Source organism: Triticum urartu, chromosome 3A (genome assembly GCF_056163025.1).
Source record: "Triticum urartu cultivar PI428250 chromosome 3A, HENAU_Tu73, whole genome shotgun sequence".
NCBI lineage: Eukaryota > Viridiplantae > Streptophyta > Magnoliopsida > Poales > Poaceae > Triticum > Triticum urartu.
Window position 1 is genome coordinate 123,768,292 of NC_141875.1, and position 6,783 is coordinate 123,775,074.

The window sequence follows — 6,783 nt, forward strand, 5'->3', positions numbered from 1 at the left end:
GCGCTGCGCGTGACCGCGCATGATGAGTGACCGTAACCGCCCAGATATTTGTGCGACCGGTGTCCATCTGGCCGCACCGCACGACGGGACACCGGGCGGCCCCGCGCCCGGGGTGAAAAGGGACGAAGGGACGACGATTGACGGAGGAAGGAAGGGACGCGCGAACCGCTCGATGCGGTGCGCTGGTCGACCACCAGATCCATGCGCTACTGTGCTCCCCCGACCCCATGCATGTATGAGACAGAGATCCATGTTGGATGTTTATGCTCCACTGTTCTCCAGGCCGACTAGAAAGGTAAAAATGGAAAGATTTTACCACGGCCTCACCTCCACCGTAAAACGGCTTGCTTTGATTATTTCGCTCCTTAGGGAAAGCAAGAGGGGCCTGACCCGCTCAAGCGTTGATTAATGCGTCGCTTGGAGCATTGGGGGGCCTTGAATTACGTCCATATATGGAAGAATAAATTCAGTTCTAATTTTGCGGACGACGTACTACGACACGAAACGGCCCGAGAATTATGCCGGGGCTGGACCGTATGTCACGTTCACGTATATACGTATATACGTACGTACGCGGCGGCGAACGTTCTCGCTTCCTCATTACTCCGTTCCGTCCCCATTCATGCCTTGCCTGGTCGGACCACCTCCACCTGGCCGCCCGACGCCCGTGAACCGTCGTCCGTCGACACGGGATGCCTGGCTCGCCATCGCCGATCGTCTTTGCCGGCCAGCTGGAGCCGGTTCCGAGGCCTGCACGTTGGACTTGGTATTGGGCACCGCACCGCGAGGCGGCGCGGCGTGATCATCATGCGATCGATGCCAACAAGCGATCGTGACAAGTTTGAATTTGCAGCGCGATTTCTTTTGGTAATTCACGACCTCGCAGTCGTAAACAACTCAGCTACTAGCAATAATTAGGTCTGCATCATGCGTGCCAATCATGATGGGAAAGATCAGTGGCGGGGGCGGACGGCTCAAGCACACGACTTTCAGCTACGCTTTTACTGTAGCACGCAGAGTTTTGTACTACTCGTAGTAGTGTGCGGGTCAAGGAGGGGAATGGCTGAAATCTCGGACGAATCCTTGCAACACAGAGGCCATGGTTTGGGTTGTGGCATCCTCCCGATTATTCTAGCGTCGTTGAACCGTCTAAATCTATTAATCTAATGACAATGTCGTTGAACAATGATGATGGAGGCCGATGGCCGCAGCCGTACGTGCAGCTAGAGGCTGGCTGTCAGGCAGGAGCAGCACGCCTGGTGACCGCACATACGGCGGCGCCCGTGACACGTAGCTTTTCCTCTCTTCTATTCTCCGGGACGACCTTGACGGTGCCGCCGGGAAGCAAAAGTGCAGAGCGAATCGTATCAGCGGAGTCTTGCACTGAACGGCCGGAGGCGAAGCCGCGCACGCAGACAGCAGACTTGACGCGGACGAGGACGAGCGACGTCGACCTGGGCCTCGCCAGCTAGTGTTCAAATCATGGCCTGGCCTTCTCTTCAGGTTTACATGATGGCTGCTTGCTTGCTTGCGTTCAAGCGCCGCGTCATGGTGACCAGACCCGTGTCGCGCGTTCAGTCGTGTCCGATTCAGAGCCCAGACGTCTGTTCGCGCAGGTGGATCCAAGCGACCGAGCTACGTGTATGTATGAGCGTATCTACAGCTTTTTACTTTTAGGTTTTGAGAATGGTATCTACCGAATTCTTGTGGTAAATCGTTGTCGAAGTGTCGGAGCGGGTCCGGCTAGCAAATCGGCAGCCGTCCCCAGCACTTGCCCCGGAGACTTTTTCGAGTAGTGGCATGTGGTTTTCGGCCATCAGTCGGCCACAGAAACGGAATATCTAGGGGGTTTAACCACTAGGAGGGCCTTGTAAAGGGATATTTAGCAGGGCCAACATCGCTCCTGGCCGTCCTCAAAAGTTCAGATGCCGCACCGCACCATTGATAGTTCAGGCTGAATGATCTTGCGGTGAACTTCCTCTAAGCCACACACGCACACAGAGAGGCACAGGGCGGGTGATTTTGATGCGACATTTCCATCGCAGTCTCTTCTGCGAGCTGAACGGCGATGATTTTGACATGGAAGGTGTGAATTGAGACTTGACTGACCCAAAGCCAAAGGTTTCGCAAGGAGTTTTCACCTTTTCCCCAGGGTCAAAAGGTTTTCTGCTCATGGGGAAACAACTGATTCTGCGCCTCCCGGCCCGCGGTTTCTTAATGCGCTGTTGGGAATGCGACTGTTGCTTAAAACATTTACACCCGGACGTTTCAAATCCATCTTATACGTCCGGATGGCCACTGTCCTGCCACGATTTTCTGACCCAAACGGCCCCCTCAAATGATCCTTAAATGCCCGAGCTGACCGACACCCCTCATATCCAGTCTAAATATGGGGCGGGGTAACAGATCTTTTTCCGGTGGAAACAGTTTCAGTAACCCTAGTTCAATTTACACCTCTGCTCCCTCCGCCCGCTCCCCTCTGCTCCCGCCGGCCGCCACTCCGGCCCCGGCGTCCACCCCTCGTGCCGGCGACCACTCCGGTCCCCGGCGCCCACCTCCCTGCTCCGGTCTCCTGCCGCCATGGCTTCCGGACCCCTCAGCCCGGGCAGCCAGGGTTCGGTTTCCTCCCGCCTGCAGCCGGTGGTGTCCGGCCTCGGTCTCTCCGAGTCGCCGGGATCTGCGGGCTCCTCCTCCGCGGGCGCTCCTCCCCCCACCAGCCTGACGATCGCGGATCCGGCAGCGGGCGCTGACGCGGCGACTCCTTGGAGGCGGCCGGACCCCTCCCGCAAGGCGCTCTGGCGCCGCTGGAAGTGGGAGCTCCGGCAGAGGCAGCTCACGGCGGAGGTTCGCAGAGGTCACGCTCGCCGACATCTTCTCAGGAGCGGCGCGAAGTCCCGCCGGATCTTTTTGGTCTCTGCTTCAAGTGTTTCAGGGAAGGGCATCGCAGGGAAGATTGCACCATTCAGCCGCTCTGCTTTCGTTGTGGTCTGGAGGGGCACATCTTGTCGGAGTGCTCGCGTCCTCGAAGCCCACGGCCTGAGGAGGAACTCCGGTGTGAGGCCATGGCTAAAGTAGCGCGGACTGGTCAGCAGCAGCAGCCAGCAGGGCTCGCGCGCAGGCTGTCGCCGGGGACTCGGCAGGTCGCTCCTCAGGGAGGCTCTTGTCAGTCCTGGCGGACACCGTACCTGCGGGGGCCTGGCTGGCGTTGCCTGCGGCGGCCCCGGTGCCAGCGGCCATTGATGGCTTCTGCGTCATCTCGCGGACGCAAGAGATGGATGACATGGAGCGGCGTCTCAGGACAGCAGTGGTGGCCTACATTGGTGGTTCCAGGCCGGCAGTGTCGACAGTCGAGGCGGCCGAGGCCATTGCGGCTCAGTTGCATATTCCAAGGCACAAGTTTTCAGTGCACAAGTTCTTTCCGGAGGATTTCTTAGTGGTGTTCGCCGCTCCAGAACTAAGGAACCAGGCCCTGACGGCAGATTTCGTTGAGCATGATTTCTTCAAGATGTTCTTCAGGCCATGGCTGTGGCAAGCTCAAGCGGTGACCAAGGTGATGCATTCCCAGTTGGACTTGATGATCGAGGGTGTTCCGTCCCATGTCTGGACGAGGGAAACTGCTGCTGAGCTATTGGGTTCGGGCTGCCTGGTGGAGAGCCTAGCATCGGAGACAACGAAACGTGAGGACCTCTCTCTTTTCAAGCTGAGGGCATGGTGCGTCGACCCGGATGAAGTGCTAGTTGCGCGGAGGCTTTGGGTGCCGGAGCCGGAGGTGGAGTTCAACCCTGCGGCTCACCGGCCAACTTCTCGACAGCTACTGGAGTACAAGACGTTAATTCACGTTGGCAGGGCCAGAGAGTACGCCGGACCAGAAGGTTGGCTGCGGCCACCTAGCTCGGATGGAAGCGGGCAAAGGGGCATGCCGGAAGATTCAGGCAGCTACTCAGGGAGTGGTGAATGGCGTGTGCTTCCTTGGACGCGTGGGTTTATGACGCTCGGGGCGGCGCGCCAGATCGAGATGTCGCCGGAGGTTCGCATCGTCAGGCGCTGTTGGGACGAGTGGGGCCTTCCGACTGGCGTATTCCACCAATGGGCGCGGCTTGTCCTCGGGTTGCTATGGCGTTGAGGTTGGTTTTCCCCTCGCCGGCGGCAGCTAGTCCACCAGTCCAGAGGCCGGCGTGCACCAGGGTGGAGGCGCAGGCGCAGGTGCATGTCCGCCAAGGAGGATCCCTGGCCGCTGCGGATCAGATGTGCCCGGCCACAGAGAATCCTGAAGTTGTTGCTGCGGGCCAGGCATTGGTGGAGCCAGAGACCGCGCGGTCATCACCGCTAGCGCACGACCGGCCACTCATTGGTGCGCAAGGACATATTCCGATTGGCTTGCAGGGAAAGGCTGCGGAGGTGGTCATGGATGTGGTGGCGGATCTTGTGATTGGTGCCGCCGACCGGCAGGTGAGGCCCACCGTTGTTGGGCAGGAACAGAGCACGGGGATTGCTGCCGCTTGCGAGCTGTCCATGGGCTTGGAAGGCGGGCATTCCAATGCTGCCCAGGGACAGAGTTGTGGGATCGCCAAGGATCGCGTTCTGTTCCCAGGAGTGGAGACTGGGCCAGCCAATGCGGAGGCTGCTGCTCCGACTGCCGCTGTGGACCCATTGTCAGAAGATGCGGAGCTGGTGGGGGTGTAGACCGAGGTGGAGACTAGTCAAGCTCAAGTGGCTGGCCAGGTTGGCGAGTCACATGACACGGCCCCGGGATAGGACCCGATGGATGAGCTGCTGCCTCCCTTTACCTTGCATGCGGAGGAGTGTGTGGTGGGCCCAACTGATGAGAGAGCCAAGGGGCAAGTTGAGACTGGCAGACTGGACTGCATGATTGAGCCAGCCGCAGTGTGTGGTACTGTTTGCATGGATGTGGACGTCAACATGCACGTCCCAGGTATTGCCAGCGACGCTACACTGCCACCCAAAGAGCAGATTGCGGTAGCTAATATCAAGGCGTTCTGTGCGGGCCTAATGAAAAAACTTGCGTGATACATCTCCAACGTATCTATAATTTTTGATTGCTCCATGCTATATTATCTACTGTTTTGGACATTATTGGGTTTTATTATCCACTTTTATATTATTTTTGGGACTAACCTATTAACCGGAGGCCCAGCCCAGAATTGCTGTTTTTTGCCTGTTTTAGGTTTCAAAGAAAAGGAATATCAAACAGAGTCCAAACGGAATGAAACCTTCGGTAACGTGATTTTCTCACCGAATACAACTCGGGAGACTTGGACCCTACGTCAAGCCAACTAACAGGAGGTCACGAGGTAGGGGGGCGCGCCTGCCCCCCCAGGCGCGCCCTCCACCCTCGTGGGCCCCCTGTTGCTCCACCAACGTACTTCTTCCTCCTATATATATCCACGTACCCCCAAACGATCAGAGACGGAGCCAAAACCCTAATTCCACCGACGTAACTTTCTGTATCCACGAGATCCCATCTTGGGGCCTGTTCCGGAGCTCCGCCGAAGGGGGCATCGATCACGGAGGGCTTCTACATCAACACCATAGCCTCTCCGATGAAGTGTGAGTAGTTTACTTCAGACCTACAGGTCCATAGTTAGTAGCTAGATGACTTCTTCTCTCTTTTTGGATATCAATACAATGTTCTCCCCCTCTCTTGTGGAGATCTATTCGATGTAATCTTCTTTTTGCGGTGTGTTTGTTGAGACCGATGAATTGTGGGTTTATGATTAAGTCTATCTATGAATAATATTTGAATCTTCTCTGAATTCTTTTATGTATGATTGGTTATCTTTGCAAGTCTCTTCGAATTATCAGTTTGGTTTGGCCTACTAGATTGATCTTTCTTGCAATGGGAGAAGTGCTTAGCTTTGGGTTCAATATTACGGTGTCCTTTCCCGGTGACAGTAAGGGCAGCAAGGCACGTATTGTATTGTTGCCATCGAGGATAACAAGATGGGGTTTTCTTCATATTGCATGAGTCTATACCTCTACATCATGTCATCTTGCTTAAGGCGTTACTCTGTTTTTAACTTAATACTCTAGATGCATGCTGGATAGTGGTCGATGAGTGGAGTAATAGTAGTAGATGCAGGCAGGAGTCGGTCTACTTGTCTCGGACGTGATGCCTATATACATGATCATACCTAGATATTCTCATAACTATGCTCAATTCTGTTAATTGCTCAACAGTAATTTGTTCACCCACCGTAGAATACTTATGCTCTCGAGAGAAGCCACTAGTGAAACCTATGGCCCCCGGGTCTATCTTTATTATATTAATCTCCTACTAAGTTATTTACTTTGCTATTTACTTTGCCTTTATTTTACTTTGCATTTTTTTCATAAAAATACCAAAAATATTGTCTTTATCATATCTATCAGATCTCACTCTCGTAAGTGGCCCTATAGGGATTGACAACCCCTATTTGCATTGGTTGCGAGGATTTATTTGTTTGTGCAGGTACGAGGGACTTGCGTGTAGCCTCCTACTGGATTGATACCTTGGTTCTCAAAAACTGAGGGAAATACTTACGCTACTTTGCTGCATCATCCCTTCCTCTCCGGAGAAAACCAACGCAGTGCTAAAAGAGGTAGCAAGAAGGATTTCTGACGCCGTTGCCGGGGAGGTCTACGCAAAAGTCAACATACCAAGTACCCATCACATACCCTTATCTCCTGCATTACATTATTTGCCATTTGTCTCTCGTTTTCCTCTCCACCCAATTCACCCTTGCCGTTTTATTCGCCCTTTCTCTCTCTATCCTCCCCCTCTAT

At 54.8% G+C, this 6,783-nt stretch overlaps 1 pseudogene; it reads left to right on the forward strand.

Annotated features, from left to right (window-relative positions):
• The first annotated feature begins 2,580 nt into the window (after positions 1-2,580).
• Positions 2,581-4,683, forward strand: LOC147978890 (uncharacterized; annotated as a pseudogene).
• Positions 4,684-6,783: the final 2,100 nt, after the last annotated feature.